Here is a 17,920-nt window from a genome sequence, read left to right as displayed (position 1 = left end):
AGCCACTCATGCGGAAACAAAACTAGGTTGGTTTCCACTACACAACACGTCACGTCACTGAAGAAAAGGAAATTAATGTTCTTTATACGACGCTCCAGAAACGGTGGAACTGCTCCCAATTCTGTTAATCATGCTGCTCTAATTAATACTGATATTGAATTACACGCGAGGCTGGGAGTAGACAACTGAGAAGGGATCCAGGGTCTTAGTCGTTGGTTTGTTACGAAAGAATTGCTGGATCAAAGAGCAGCGACAGCCAACGGTCTTAGGTTTGCATGTTTGGATATAAAGAAGCGTGTAAATGTACTGGTTGTTCACTTTGGTTTTAATTAGAAGACCGTTCAATAGTTTTTCAAAATTATCAATGATAGTATTAAGCCCATATAAACTTATTACAGTTTGAAATGCCTTTGTTAGTCCTATTAAAATAGATACTATATGAATATGAATCGTCATATCTCCGCTCATTACTTAGTATATATCGCTTATACTGTGAATCGATGGTAACCTACACACATTTTCATCAACATCCCTAAGATATATAAGAAATCTAGATGAAAATGTCAATCTAACCCGACGTTAACGTTACACAAAGAACAGAATTGGATCGCCGAAACAGAGTTACTTCTAAAAGCTTTCACAAACGACTAGATGAAAAACATTGTGCTGAGTCGTCGAATAAAAATAAAAGATTCGGCGAAACCGAACTCGGTGGGAGCCAGGTGGTCTGTAGTCTGTAGTAGATATTACGAAAATGGCCGGCCTTTGGCGTGCGCTCAACAAAGGGCAGGCTAAATGGCTATGTCAACGGCTGCCGCAGATAACAATCGCGGTGGCAAAAAGCCTGGACACTGATGGAGATAAGATCAAAACAGAGCCCTTTCACATAGCTTTCGTGTACACGGAAAATTAATTGTGTATTCCGCATTTCATAATTTGGTGTTTTAAATTCACAAACATGTCGTATGGTTTATGTGTGAACTTGGGCTGTGGAAAAATGTGAAATATGTAAACTTATAATATCTAGACTTCATTTCACACTCTACTACAAATTATCATTATCATCATATCAGCCATAAGCCGTCCACTGCTGAACATGGGCCTCGGTTGAAAGCGACCTGTAGTAACCGACTACAAATAATTATGTTACTATATTATTAACTTTTTATTAATCAACGCAAATCAAAATTAGACAGATCAACGACTACGAAAATATAAACAAATATACAACATGAACGTCAACATAATTAAAAAAAAACTGACAAAAGTCACAAATTCCAAAAACCTCAATACATCGAATATTTTAACAATAAAAGCTCAATTGATAACCATACAGGCTAGCAACAAAGCGAGGTCTGTCGAGTCACCGATAATGTTATTTGTCGCATGGCGGATACCTCGAGGCATTAGCATAACAACTAGATTGAAGACGCCCATAATTTGTGTGCGCCTTCACGAACGTAGGGACAATCAGCCCAGTTATCTGGACTATATACTCATAAAGCTGAAGAGTTTATTCATATGTTTGAACGCGCTAATTTCAGGAACTATGGGTTCAAATTTATTGTGTTGGATAGTCCATTTAAGGAAGACTATAAAATATCTCGCTACGATCAGTAAGAGCTAGCAAGTGATACCGGGGGAGTAGCTAGTACAGGCAATAATATGAAAATTAACTAGGTACAGGGATACTCACCCCCTATTACATGGGACTGTGTTAAAACACAAATGGTAGAAAGTGGGTGCACATTAGCATTACATGCCGTAATGTGAAGGTGCACCTCTGTCTACCCCTTCGGGAATAAAATGTGTGACGATGCAGTCACACGACAGGGATGGTAAATATTGTTAAATTAAACTATAAACTATACAAGCCATATTTTTGTAACCATAGTTGGCTCAGTAGCCAATCGATGGTCACTATGATTGTTCTGAATCAATCTTTTTTTTTACTTGTATACAGAATAACTCGGCTGACTGTACCTAAGTACCCGCATTCATTTATAATGTTCACAAATTTCGGTTTTACTGTTTATCATCAAGTTTCGAGTACATTGTTTCGTGGATTCTATAATCACAAAGCGGGTCTGATAGTCATGACGGGAATTAATAGGTTACGCATCGGTAAGTCTGATATTTAAATAGGTAGATTAACTTCGAATTTGACTTCTATTTGTTTGAAGGTTAGATAGCCTAAAATTGGCATTTATTATCTGCAAAGCAAGTTATATTTTTGCATAAATGTACGATTCCCGACAGAATATCTATATATATAAAACTCTTCCGTTACTGAGTGACTGACTGACTGACTGACTGACTGACTGACAGACAACGCACAGTCGAAACTACTGGTCGTAGACAGCTGAAATTTGGAATGTAGGTTTCTTGGGATATGTAGGGGAGCACTAAGAAAGGATTTTTGGAAATTCAACCCCCAAGGGGGGGAAAGGGGTAAAAACGTTTCTATGAAAAATCTTATTCCTTGGGTTTATAAACTTGAAACTTGGCATGAACACGTACATAGGCAAGTAAATATGTTTGACATTATAAGTTTTTTCAAACTACCCTCCAATCGTGATTTAGGGGTGCGATTGGGTGACTGATTTATTAACGCACAGCCGAAACCGCTCGGTATAGGAGTCTGAGATTTTGAACAGAGGTTCCTTTAGTAACATAAGTGAGCACTAAGAAGGGATTTTTGAAATGTCAACCCCCAAAGGGGGGAAACGGGATAAACTGAGCCGGGGCTGCGGGAAAGTTCTAACGAGATACCGTGGCCCCGGAACGCAAAGGGCAACTGAAGGAACGAGGTGGGTTTTAGTCAGTAAAAGTCTGACACTCCCTTCCATTCCACCCAGAGCGGGAGAGGTCATTTGATGATTTCCCATCCTTAAAAAAAGACTTTGTATGACAACTTTCAGTCGTCTCTTTAACATACATAATAACATACATAATTATGTACATACATGCATAACATTAATAACATCACGCCTTTAAATCCCTATTTTGTGTTAACACTACCCATACAAACAGCTAAAAGGAAACAAGTGAAGAGACGAAATTTGTCCGCATCCATTTTCACCTAAATTCTTAACGTTAATGAGATTTACTTTTTATTATCAGGTCAACCTAATAGCCTCACATGTACGTATAACTTCGTAAGAATTTTCTTTTAACTCCTAACCGTTGAGGAGTTGTACCTTCCATCATCAGCTCATTCACATGGGATGATGACTATCAGACGCAAATACTTAAACAGATCTATGAAATTGTCAAAAACGTAATTGCCTGTAAATTTAAGGTTTGCCCTTGATTTCCCTGGAATACCATCATCAGATCCTGACTAGGTAACAACGGGACCAACTTGAAAGTATACTCTACCGAACAAAAAAAGAATCACGTAAATCGGTCGGAATTACACGTGGGCGAAGCCGCGGGCGGAAAGCTAGTTACTTATAAAGTATGAAATTAAGGAGACACAGAAATATCAACATAGAAACCTTTTTTACTTAAAATAACGCTAAAAAAGAACAGATTCAAGTTAAAAAAAGAAATACTTAAGTAAATTTAAAATCCTATACCTAATAATACAAATAATGTATAACAAAATATTGTTTCCAAACACGAAGATATCAAACCTAGTAAAAAACCAACAACCAGTTGATCAAATAATTTTTTTAGCGTCATATGAAACATCAATTTTGTTTTGTATACATAATATTAGAATACCTATAAAGTCAAAGGTATAAAATAATTGGAAATGAATGATATATAAAATAGAATCAGGCTTTACTTTGCAGAAATTCAGGCTATAATAACAATACAATAGATTTTTAGTTTTTATTCCACTTATAAAGGTATTTTTAGCATGCGAATTAAATAAAATAAAAGCACTGCAGATTCGTGTTAAAGCGAAGTGGGAAACTAGAGAGAAAACGAGTAATTGAATGATCTTACAACTCGTCGCCCGTGATTTAATTAGGAAAAGTGGAGAAAATAATAAAACTAGGACAGGTTCTATAAAGCTGTGATCGTACTATAAAAAGAATATACAACGTATAGAATAAGTCAGATTTAAAAATAATGATTTATTTGAGACTATCTTCTGCCAGCAGCTTCGCTCGCGTTTCCGTGGGATATAAAGTAGATATCATATCACTCAAGTTATCTCATACCCTATCTGTATACCAAATTTCATCAAAATCCGCTGAACAGTTTCAGCGTGAATGACCGTCAAAGATACACATTTATAATATTAGTGTGATAGTTTATAAAACAATTGGTTTTTTAGGTGTGTGTATGTGATAGATTATAAAACAATTTTATTGATTCTTTAGATGTAATGATGATGAAAAACAAAAATTGGAATATTAAAAAGATCCGGCCAAAAATAAAAGCAGTAATTTAAAAAACAAGAGAAGTCATTAATAGAATGACCATTAATTCTGAGATGTTTCCTTGTCTCATTTCCTTCAGTCAATAGAATGAGAATGAATATAGGACTGAAGTACTCACAGTCAAATATATAATTTTTCTATTACCGTACCCATTAAATGAGTCATACAGGATACGTATCTGGCGATATTTATTTTGTTTTCGTTTTAAAATGTCTGTACAAATGTTGACATTATATCTGTGAAACTGGTCGGAAAATAGGTCGAATGTCAGATTGTATCATCTGCTACGCTAAATCCGTGCAGTTTTATTAGTTATCCTACAATATTTTGATAGCTCCAACAACCGTGCCAGATTCTACGAGTTTGTAGGGAACAAATATTGTTGTTTTTTCATCATTTTGTTGGTTTAAAGTTTCAAAACATTAGTATTTATTGTTTCTTTTATCACATTAATGCTTCTGAAAAATGCTTTCAATTCCAAAATTCTGATCTCGACTTTTTACGAATTTATTACATTGTCTTTCTTTATTACGTTAGCCTCATTGATTTGTTGTCTATGCGTGTTGGTTTTCTATATCGCAATAATATGAAGGCAGGTTGCCCACCCATCGCCTACACGTGTTAGCAACCTATTTCCATTAATTTAAAACAAGCGTAGGCTGATGATTGAATAAGACTTTTAGCATTTTTCTTTCATCTTGAAATTGAAGGGGTAATAACCTAAATGTTTCAAAAGTCGGAAGTCTACAGTACATTTGGTAGGTCGATCTAATTATTGTTGAACTAAATTTCTAAGAAACACGAATGTACGCCGGCCCTGTGGTTCACATCCATCAGATAGTGTTTGTTTATGACCCAGCCTATTCTAAACTTCCTGACTATTAATAGTAGTAACACCAACATCGTTACTGGCTACAAATTATTTATTGAAATCCATGAGTTTAAAGCGTAGAGTATTCCCTGCGGCTGTATCCACTACAGACAAATGTTCTGATTCTATAACGAGATTTAGTTTTCGAATGAGTTTTAAACAAGCATTGTCTCTATGTATGTGTGATTCTAAAAGTCTTTTAATGTATAGAATTACAAGAGTATTAAGCAGCTTATAATTCTTTTGATGTCCCCTTTGAAGGCATATAAAGGGTTTCTTTTATGGATTTCTTTGGTCATTTCGTACAAAGAGTGCTCCCAGATTGTATCAAGGATTTTATTGATCTTTACAGTCTGTGTACTGTCGTAAATTTTCAAAGCCGTCTAGAGTTTGCTTGGACGGAAATTTTCTCTTGGTGAACGCGTCCACTTCGGTCGATTGATCAATTTGTTTACCCATACTTTAACACCAGAACCCCGCTATAATATAGGAAGGTATATACTTTCTATACAAAGATAAAGCAGATCTTATATTATACCACATCGCGTGTGGTTCCCGTAAGGAATAACGGATTTATAAGTATTGTACTCATACACCCACATTTTCTCTGATACTTTATTACTCCTATTGTGATACAGGTATTACTATAGAAGCTAGCCTCTAAAAATCATTGGATTGAAATTGTTGCTATTGAGATTATAAGATATTACTACAATGACTACAAGAGTCAAAATCATTACCAAACTACGAGTCGCATTAGACTCAAGTGCTAACTAATGATATAGAAGTCAAAACGTAAATAAAACAAGCATCTTCATCTATTTTATATCTAGTTTGTACGGTCATCAAATTATAAGTAAGATTTATAAGACTATAATTAGAGCGGAAAGAACATCAAAGTCACCTAACCGCGTAGCAATAATTTTCTATAATTAAATCCTGGACTGCATTTAATAAATACTATTTTAATATAAAACATACGACTCTATCTTTCATAATTAACACATCTAACATATTGCTTATACAAAACATAATCAACAGACTATTTCAGTTTTTTTTTAACCGTTGCCTCACACTAGTATTTTCTCCTGTGCCGTGGGTGCGTTTACAAACGTACAAGTTTACATACACATGACACCTAAACCCGAAACAACAATTTGTGGATCTTACAAACAGTTGCTCTGTGCGGGAATCGAACGGTTACCCAGCCACCGCGCCAACCGAAATTTCTTTCAGAGAATTTCAGTTTATTACCTTTTAATCTGGATTTTGTGAGCAGAGTCAAAGGCTAATTTTACGGTGCCGAAAAATTAAAAATAAAAGCGGCTCGTTAGCTATGGCTAGGTACCTCTCTGTCTGCAGTACACTTCAAAGGGTTGTGTTGTACGACATAAATAAGTCTGGGTGCTTTTAGAGCTACCCACGTATGTAAAGGACGGGTGACGGACCTCGGGAGTGGAAATAAAACGAAGGTTGAGATGGGTTTTTCTGATGCTGCTATATATATTGATGGGGCTGGTGCAGATATTGATGGTGAATAAAAGTTTTCTTAGCTAGAGTAATGTTTTTATCCATAGGGACAGTTATCATTTCATATATTCAGAAAAGAAACAATAAACTAATATCTACGTTCGTTTCATATTTATTGGCATCCTTAACGTTTACCTTGGGCTGGTTATTCAAATTATGCTAGATAATAACTAATGATCTAAATCTGTCCCTTTACTGCTCACATATATGTAAATGTATCTTCTTCGTCAATGCCTTATTTTCTTTGGAAATATACATGAAATAATAACCTAAACAGTCTAACACAATAAAAACGTCTCACTTCAAATCAAATTGTAGCTATAGAGACGTGATTCGCATACAATTTGTGGCTTGAAGTCATTAAATTGAAGCATAAATACGCCTGGAAGAAGTCGCCTTTCAAACATTTCTTCGAAGCGAGGAAAATTGTGTACAGAAGATAAAATGAATTCCCCGTTAAAACTCCCGGGCGAGCTATTCATAGTAAATAAGTTAGAGCAATAACAGACGCGGGGAATGCCTACAATTTTTTAAATCCAGACTTTATAAAACTTGCAAGCGCTGTTCAAAAGCAAAGCCAGGATTTTCAAAGCGCTTCACCTGCCTGTTGATCATTCCTTTAGTTCAGCCTAACAAGGGATAATCAACTGTGTCAAAAAGCCTTAAGGTGGAAACTAGCATAGCACGCTAGGTATAATCACTGGCCAGCCTACGCAGAAGCTTTAATAATGGAACTCGAATAGGCCTTATTTACAAAAAGTGGCGGAGAGCGCGCGAATCCTACGCGGGCTGGTTTTATGTAATTTTTATGTTTTCATATAAGATTGGTTATTTGGTTTATGGAGACGGAACGCAGTTTTTTATTACATAAGAGCAACAGATGGTTTCGGTTTGATATCTGTTGATATTATCAGTCTAATATTGTTATTGGGTACTCTAGAGATCAATTGGTGGTTCTAAGTTACTGGGTCATTGATTTTGATGACTTTCACGATTCATTTCGTAAGGAGATAAAATATTAAATATTTCTACCGTACTCTTTGCTTCTTTGAAAGTATTGAAGACAAGAAGACAAAAATTTTATGATAAGAAACGGGGTATTTATACCGTTACGTACAAGGTAAAATGAGGTCTGGTTCTTAAACAAAAGTAAAATAATTCACAGGTCCTTAATAAAATTGTTCTGGTAATTAATTAATTCTATAGTATTTAACACATTGCGTGTGTTACCTAATGCAGTAATAAATTTAACGGGTGTTTACATTATGTAATTGGAACTCCACTTTTTATTATATAGGTTTGTTCCAAATCAACAGAAACATGTGTCATTTTATACGAATTTGTCACGCGATATATCGCCTTATCGTTTAGACAGAGAATTCAATTCTCTGTAAACATTTTAAAAGATATATAATGCAATTGCTCGTTTTAGAATGTAATATGTTTCTGTATATCTATTTTGTTTGTAAGAACTATTAATAGATATGAACACTACATTAGACTTGCATTCAAGTATTGATTAATTTTATTGCGTTCCATAACTGCTACATCACTCATATTAATTTAGGTGTATTTTTTTTTGTTAAATATACCTAAATTAATATTAATATGAGTGATTGTTTGGCAGTTTTGTGTTTTTATACGTACAGTATGAGGAAAAACATAATTACTAAAGAAATTCATGAGTTATTTTTCTAATTATTAATCCAGAGTTAAACTGCAACTAAGCGTCCTCAAACTCCGATTAGAAGAGCAGGAGTAGGAACGGTGTGGTTTTTAGTCAATAAGAGTCTGACACTTCCTCTCGCCTCACCCAAAAATTTGCAATTAAACACTAGTTCAACGAGATAATAGAAATAAGACTTAAATTTTGATGTACCATATATGTATGTGTCCATATTCTATTGAGTTTATACTCTCCACTTACTTATCTGGCCATGCCATTTGTTGTGAGTTGTCAAAGAACCATAATATTGTGATCACCACATCATGTTCTAAATGCGATGTCAATTTTGATCTGTCAAATTGAATGTCAGTGAACTTGATTGAACTGTCAAACAGTAGCAACTAGTACTGTTAGTGCATTTGACATGACATTTACGATGAAATCGTGATTAACCTGTCAGTGAACAGAAGTGTATTTATTCTTTTGTTTTTATTTACTTTGGCTTTGTTTATTAGTTATTGGGCGTCTTATTATTATGTTTATTGAATTTCATCATGTAATATTCAAAGAGCCAAACTATCACAGATGGGGCGCGTTAGGGCTGATGCCCGATCCTGAACTGCGGAAAACGTTACAGGTTATCGGGGCTCCGGCTCAAAGCAGGAGAAGGAACGGGTGGTTTTTAGTCAGTAGGAGTCTGAAATTCATTCCCGCTTCGCCCAAGGTGAGAGAAGACAATGGATGATTTTCACCCCTCAAAAAAAACCTATTATAGATAAATGACAGCATACAATATATTTGTAACAGTGCATAGTATTATTAATTTAATATCTACGTCAAGAGCGTGGCCGTAGTAATTGACAGGCTGTAACAATAATTCGATTTATTACACTGTGATTGAAAGGTTTTGGCACAACACATTGGCAACCAAAATATTTACTATACGTTCCGTTAAATACCAGGGTAGATAACCTTTTGTTTCGTTACATCTGCTCTCGTGTTATAATAATAGTCTTCTTACATACAATATGCCATCGTTTAATAATACGACAATCTGTAAAGTAAAATACTAATGGACATAACCGGTAGTAAAATACAGGTAATCCGTTACAGCAAGATTACAATAGGGATGCTGACGGGAAATGAAAATTAAAAATCTATTTAATCCGCCAGTTAGAGAAAATTGCGTCATTTCTACGTATAAAATATACCTAGGAATGACGTCGCGTGATATTACAAATCGATATATCTTCGAAAGTTTTTGTTTCCGTAATAAAATAAAAAATACGTGTCTAATGTTTTAAAATTACCGTTATACCATATTTTAAATTCGTCTACCCTATTAATCAGAGAATGTACATAGAGATAAAAGAGTAAAAAAACAATAAATATAAATTTGCTAGTAGCAACTAGTTTACAATCAAGTATTATTTAAAAAAAGAATATAAGAACAGTGCCAATCAGTAGATTATAATATCCAATTACCTATATTTAAGAGCCGAACATTTGACCCCATTCAAATAAAAGAAACATAATTCGAATTTCAAAAAAGGAGAATTCCGAACACATGCACGCATTGTTAGTTCATTATACAAATACTAAGTAAATTATTGTATAAATATTTAACTAAGAATAAAATAATAATAATCCTTGCAATACTTTGTATTATAATTTCAAGGATAGTTTTAGTTTAAAACAAAAACAATGTTAAAAACATCTCAATTGTATGTTTCGCAAGAACATTCAACAGTGCATTCAATGATTTATTTTTATATAAACAGGTATAATTATATAGTAATACGTTATTCAGCAATCATGTCTCTTTATGGAGGCATAATGTAGTAATTGACAGGTCTTACTATTGCACAATAAGATCAACTCAACCTTGGGTTTGATAATAGCGCACTGACTACCAAACCACTTGTTCCCCACACGCTTAATTCTCACGCAAATTACGTTATTTCTTATTCCACAATTATGTGCATTTAAATATGATGTCTTATGTCATTGCATGCGATGATCTCATCGATCCAAACTTTGGTACGTGGCATAGCTCGAGCTATTATTTCTGGGGCATGACATATCCCTTGGCGTGTTTGGTACGCAGTTTATATTCCTACTGAACGCATTAACGCAATCTAATTTCAGTTTTAAGACTCGATATTTAGGTCGCAGTAACCAATTTCTTTTTACGAGCTGGAGAACTTCAAATATTACGATGTACTGCTGATTCGATATGTTCTGGGAAGCGATCGGTGATAGGTTTATCGATTATGCTTAAAATTAGATCGCAGCGAACCCTTTTATGCGTTAAACTGTTTGGTAAAAGTTCTGGGAGTAACGGAGTTATGATCTTAAGGTAAGTAGGGTGAGAGCTTGTTGAATAAACCGTCGCGTCACGGCTGTCATCGATATTTCACAGATTCGGCTATTAGCAAGATCTTGAGCGATCTTACCGATATTTTATTTATTCTTCACTAAAAACCTAAGATCAGTGGCTGACAATGAAATTATTCGTTTCTCTCTGACATTTCCCTTCTAATCGGGTCAAGGACATTCGGTTGCTCAGTTTTTGCGCACATCCTGCAAAAAATAGGATCTGATTTTCCGAAACTTCTTTGTATTATTGTACGTACAGTGGTAATATAGCATAAATATTTTTTAAATAAATACGAGTGAACCTGTTAAAAAGAATGTTAAATTCAATTAAATCTTAAAATTACTTTGAATTAAGCAGCCCAGAAATTAAACCAGTAAATCTAGTCTGAAATAGTAAATTGGTTATTTCAATCTTCAGTGTTTAATAGGGAAACAAATCAATCCTTCATAACATCATTTCCTGCTCGAACGAGAGCGTTTGACATTTGCGGCGCACGAGGAAATTACTATTGCACATAGTAGCAGATGTCAAACGGGCGGGAGGAAGGAAACCAGGCTTTGCACCCTTGGGTTTGGGTGGTATTTTGGTTGCACTAGAGTGGGGTCACCAACCTTTTGACACTGAAAATCTGTCACGGTGGCAGAGTTGCTGTCTGCGGTCGATTCGGAAAACGTAACGCCGCGGCGAGCGCGGCGCGTGGCGTCGAGCGCCAGGGCGCTTGCGTCGTGCGTGCTTCGGCGCGCGGCCGGTCGCACTTGCGGGCCGAGACTGGCGACTTCGCGCGTTTTCCCTCCGCGCTTTCCCGGTAGCGGCGTGCGCACATCAAGCCTGCATTGTTCTGCAAATAGCGAGCTGAGGGCTGGGCCGCTATTCAACCGAGATGGGTGCCTTTCAACCGCGCCGCGCCGACTGTACGCTCCGTACGCGGACAACTTCGCTTCACTTGCGCCCACAAAAAAGTCTGTTTAGCCTTGTTACACAATCCAATTTTAACTGCGACGTAGAGTGGGATTGTTTTGTTGCATAGTTTTTTCTGTGCATATCTAATTGAATCAGACGTCTAGCATTTATAGCTTTTGCTACGTAAACTGAAAGCCTTCAATTTGACAAATCGTTTCAATCTTGTTTATACTCGTATCAAAGTTTATGATTCGTTTTAAGTTATCATTTAATTTACACGTTTTATTTATTTTTCCGAAAAAACATTCAAAGCAAAACGAGGGTAGATTTTTAAGTTACATTTAAGGAAAATTATCTTAACGACACATCGAGTTTTATGTAACATTCCTAAGTATTCGTGTCACGAGGAGCAATTTTTTGTCCCGACTCGTGTTTTACTTTCATTTCGTGAGAATTGGGTTCCATCGTCATTATGGAAACGACGTAACAGGTCGGAGAAGTTGAATGACGATGGGACGCTGCTTAACGGAAACTTAAAGGTGATAGTAACAGTTATTTGAAGAACTCAGAGGGCACAAGACAACTGACAATGGTTCGGTAAACAATCAACACGTAGGTTAGGAATCGTCACGAATAACGATCGGTACAAACAAACGCGTTCCCCGTAATGGCCGATGCATGGCCCCGTTGCACGCTAATGGGTTTACTTACATGACACACATACACATACATAAATACGTGTTGACATGCCGTCATAATCACTGCTCGGACTTAGAATTAATAGCATTAGCTAGGAAGTATTGACACAAGATTAAGTAAGTAATAAGTAATATTAAGGCATATAAGATTTAAATTGAAGAAAATTCTACCTAAATCTCTAATGCCTAAATCTAATTGTAAGTTAAAAACTAGAAACAATCACAACGAACTATATGCAACACGTTGAACAAAGTTACATGACTCCAAACAAAACAGAACCCATATGTATGTAAAACAAATGGGTGAAACAGTACACCCATACAAGCAAACAATAATTGGATCTGGTGTGTCGCCAAACAGTGTCAAAGTGTCGAACTTATGGCCAATCTACGTGGCTGGCGTGCTACCAAGTTGTGAGGTGGCGGGGAAATTATATTCATTTGTTTTGTACCATTAAACGAGGGGTGGAATTGTACAAGCTAGGTCTATTGTCCTGTGATCGGTAGTGTGGCTGCGAAAGAACACGACTCACTACTCGCTAATACGATTTAAACCTGAAGTAAATTAACACATTAAACGCCATGGGGGACAAAAGTGACCGTCGCTAGCAGAGGATTTGTCTCCAACAGATTTTCGTTGGCAGTCTTAACATTAATATGTTTTTATTCTTTTTTATTTCTATTTATACTAGTTCGTAGTCGAAAAGAGTCTCGTCGGAAACGTACCAAGAGGTCCGTGCCCTTATCATACGTTTTTTTACAATATTTCTAATCAATATAGTACCTTATATGTTACACATGATTTCATTCTTTCGTTACATATGATATTTTACAGCTTAGTCACGGTTACAGTTTGACGAAGTATCTCGATCAGTTTCAAGTCATACAGAGAGCCCGTAGCGAAAAATATATTTAAAAATCATTGAAACATGTTGAGTTCCAGTAGCAAGGGAAACATTTAAAAATTGAAACTTCTTGAGTATCTTGATTCCTAATACTTTTTAGTAATGACCAAAAATAAAATAATGTAACAACGACACGAGTCTAGTCATTTCGATAATAACAGCTTTGATAAGTGAACTATAAAAATCAGACGTAGGCGTATAATGAAGCCTTACTTAGCTTTAACATAACTTTTTCCATGAAGTGTAGGCAGAGATCTACCTTCGCCAAAATACAAGTCATGTTACACAATTATAATGATTTCGTGTTACGATATCAATTTGCGAAGTATCACCAAGTTTCTTTACAACTTATGACAGACGAAAGTTTCTCGTGTTAAAAGTAATTATAAGTTTACACGTAGTCAGGTAATTTTGTATGTTAATATTTATATTATATATTAATATATGTTTGCATACGACTCTCGAACCTTATTACATAGGATTCTTTCGTATTGTTAATGAAAAAATATGTATTACTATGAAAAAGTTCTATCATTTGTGTTTCTGCATTTAGCGTATGTGAAAACCACATACGCTAATATACAATTATTAATTGAAAAATTTATCAGAAAAATTGTAAACATACACATTTTTCAAAAAGTAACGAATGGAGCTTCTTGAATCGCTAGTAAGGAATACTTTAAGTAATCATTAAAGGTCTCTTAGTGCGGCAGTAACATTAGTATAAGGTCTTAATAAAGATTTGTCCCAGTTAATATTTTATCCCATGCTATATTTTCTAGGAGAGGAACCTATAGTAAATATCCTTTTTCAGCATGTCTAGACGTCTATACCTCACGCGATTTGCATTGAAGGGCTTGGATTACCAAGGATAAAGCCTAGGGTTTCAGAATTAACATGGATTCTCTCCCGCTTGCAATCTGAGAACATTTAGCTGTGTGATTAAAGCCTATCAAGGGAACTATGAAGATAATATATGTAGTACGGGATACCTGTACCTTTAGTACGAGTTTGCTTTACGTTTAAAGTAATCGAAACGAAAACGCGCTTTGATTGGCCGGCTCAAATAAACCAACCAATCAGAACGCCGAACGCGCTCTATTCCCCGATTCCTTGATTCTCTATTCCCCGAATTGGGTCTCCGGTTATTTCACGTCAGTTTTTCTGAAGCCTGGTATCACTCGGCCGAGCCAGCCCATTCGTACCGAAGCATGGCTCTCCCACACTTAAATTTAGTTACTAATAGATCACTTACTCAAATTACTCTTTCAAAACATACAATATATTTAACAGTGCGACTAATACCGACGTCTTTCTCATGCTTGGCGACAAATGGGAGGTGGCTCTGAGATGTAGAGCATGGACCATAAAAGTTTAATGTACTGTACACAATGTTGTTTGTATTCGTGTAGAAAGTACTTACACATACCTGCGTATGTACTACAAATCAAAGTAAGTACTCGCGGGAACTGTTTTATTGCTTCATAATGTGCAAATACCTTTGTGTGTGTAAAAAGATTGTATCTATTTGTCTTGGTATGTGGTAAATAGACTCACTCTCTACCTACTACTGATACAAATTGAGTATGTACAAACTATTCAGCAGCAGAAATGTTCCTACTGACTATTTGAGCAATAAAAAATCGAAATTATGTGACTTTTAGTTCTTATGCCTGAGTCGAATTTACTAACTTTTTTTAAGGGAATGTCGTCTAATGGCTTCTCTCGCCTTGGACGAAGCAAGGGGGAGTGTTAGACTCTTACTGACTAAAAACCACGCTGTTCCTACTCCTGTTTTGTTTTAGCAGGAGGCTTGATAAACCCATCGATAAACGCATCACCCCCATGTGTGGTGGATTAACCAACTTACTGTGTTAATTACACCACGTTTACATATGAAACTGGTCACAAACAAAGCAGAATTAAAAAGATTTGGTGCCCTATGATTAAAGAATTACTATAGGTATAAATATCTCCAAAAGAAACGAATTATCTAATTCAACGTCCCCATTGGCAATAATAAATTAAACTATTATTCTAAAAGCATAATATCATAATTCAATCAACCAACAGATTTATGCGTGTCAAACTAAATTGAACATGTTGTTTCTAAATGAATTAATTAAAATGTATCAAACGAAAAAATATGGCGTTATAATAATCGGCTATTATAAAACTGATAGTCTATAAATGTATAATAGATACATTTATTTTATCGAGACAGCAATTGAGTAGCCGGTTTCTGGAAAGAGTTTTTAATATGCAATTTAAATGTATACAAGTGTTGCATAGGTAAATGTATGTTCGACATAACTGTCTTATCCATTTGTCCAGATATATTACTAATTCCATAGAATAGATAACATTTATAACCTTTCACATGTATATTATAACTAAGTAGCTGTTCACCGTGGCATAGCATGCGTGATCAAAGCATAAACTTTTTTAAAGAAGCGAAATGTGTTTTTCTTTATTCCCTCTATGTTTTTAATTCAGGTAATATTCCTAAATACTTTTCCTGGGTATGAAAAACACTATGCTAAAATTCGCATTACAATCGATTCAGCTAAACAGGAGATAATCGCACACATACATACATACATAGGCACATCAAACTAAGAACCTTCTTTTTTTAAGTTGATTAAAATATAAGTAGCTTCTCTCTCCAGCCAGTACACGCCAACAGCAGTGAGTATCAATAACTTGCCAATACGACCTCTTTCATTCTCCTTTCATAGCAAAATATTCTTCTTTGTTGGTACTTAAACTGTTGCTCGAGTAACAGCCTCTTATTCACACTGCTTCGTTTAAAGGGCTGGCAGACTTCCAAGCTGTTAACTGGAGCTACCGTAAAACTAGGCAGTTCATGTGCTACGTGTTTATGATAGTGGAAGGAACGTGATGTATTCACATTTGCGGTCTGAGCTGGCATTCATTTGTCTGTTTATGTCCGGATTTTTATTCTTTGAATAATGGGAATTGTTGTTTTTTAAAAAAAAAAATAGATTGATCTCAATTTTCGAATGAAAAACGTTTGAATCGATCAAGATTTTTGACAAAACTCAATAGAATGAATCTGAATTCTACATAAATCTAAAGGTATTTGGTTGATATCAATTGTGATATGGATTAATTATTATTTGAAGCGACCGACTATTGTAGATATACACTTTAATGCGGAAATTGAACACAGGTCCGAACTCAAGTTCCAACCGATATCGGATTATCGGTCAACAATAAGCGGTGTACCAAAATCCATTTCTATTCGAAATAAAGTCTACCTAGTAACAACATCAAATCTAGTTACACACATTTAGATATGACCTGTTCCCATTTTAAACTAATAGAACTCGCTACGGTCTTTAATCAATTCGTTCTAAAATAATGTTTATTTACATTTCTTCTAGCACAAAAGCTACCAATTCGTTGACCTATCGTTATGATTCGATTTTTTTCGTCAATACAGTAATTAGATTTCAATTTAAAATGTTAATTAATTTTGCATACTGATTAATTAAATTAACGTAGAATATTAGAAGATAATCTTGTCTAATTCAATTGCTGTTCGTTAGTCTCGCTAAAACTCGAGAACGGCTGGACCGATTTGGCAAATTTTTAAATTATTATTTGTTGACGTCCAGGAAAGATTTGAAAGGTGAGATTTTTTTTAAGGCGATACGAAGTTAGCCGGACCAACTAGTAATTAATACTAATTCAATTAAATACGAGATATTTTTAAAAGTTACAACTAGGAAAGGAACCCGTAGTAAAATAACTACAACCAAGTAGTAATTAAGTACTACAAACAAAGAATGACTTTCATTCTTACAAACAGTAAGCCATTGATTAAAATTAAAATCCATCATCAAAAACAACAACCGCAATCAATAAACGTAAGTCAGAGGCGCCTCAAAATGTACAGGAAGTGACTATGACTAACTAAAACATATGTGCTGAATACGAGAATAATTCACACAGTACAACTAGCCATCAAATACTTTAAATAGAAACGTGGCATTCATTAAAACTATACCATCACATCAATAAACTATAAACAAGAATAAATTAACCTAATTTACTTACATTTTGAAAACTTCACAATAACAAAAACAAAATTAATTTTCAACACTCTTCTTAGGTACGAATTCACAAAACACTCTTACAAAAGAATCGTTAATTTATAAGCATAAACACTGGTTTGTTCCGCTATGTTGTGTTCACATATAAATTATAAACAAAATATTAAGAACACGTTCGTTGTACGCGGCGAACTAGTAAGAGCTTTGAGCTTTGAACTACGGTGTTTTTGTTATAGTGAAAGAGAGAGAAGGAACAAAAAATCCACCATAAACATTCGGGTAACTTCGGGTCACGCTCGGCTGTTTCCGCTGCGTTCGTCTTTTGACTTCGGGCTAGGTGTATGTGGATATGCCTCGTCTATCATTTGTTTTTTTAATGAAGTGTATAAACACCGTTGGTTCATGGTTATGCAGTGGCACGAGCTGATTCTCTTTAGTTTGATCCTGTCTGAGTTTATGATCTTAAATTAATGCAAGATGTTTGTTCTACGACA

General features: G+C 35.3%; 1 protein-coding gene across 6 annotated transcripts in view; it reads right to left on the bottom strand.

Annotated features, from left to right (window-relative positions):
- The window catches only part of LOC118263306 (proton channel OtopLc), a 67,362-nt gene that overhangs the window by 30,272 nt on the left and 19,170 nt on the right, over positions 1 to 17,920 (bottom strand). For 2 of the 6 annotated variants that reach the window (XM_035575206.2, XM_035575211.2), the window contains exon 1: positions 11,456 to 11,752. The exons of 2 other annotated variants lie outside the window; for them this stretch is intronic. The gene's annotated coding sequence lies outside the window, so the exon portion shown is untranslated. Of the gene's footprint in view, positions 1 to 11,455; positions 11,753 to 17,430; positions 17,610 to 17,920 lie in introns of those variants that run through there. 2 more of the 6 variants (XM_050705182.1, XM_035575209.2) reach the window with 2 other exon arrangements.

This window comes from Spodoptera frugiperda, chromosome 27, assembly GCF_023101765.2.
Source record: "Spodoptera frugiperda isolate SF20-4 chromosome 27, AGI-APGP_CSIRO_Sfru_2.0, whole genome shotgun sequence".
NCBI lineage: Eukaryota > Metazoa > Arthropoda > Insecta > Lepidoptera > Noctuidae > Spodoptera > Spodoptera frugiperda.
This window is presented reverse-complemented; position numbering and strand designations above follow the sequence as displayed.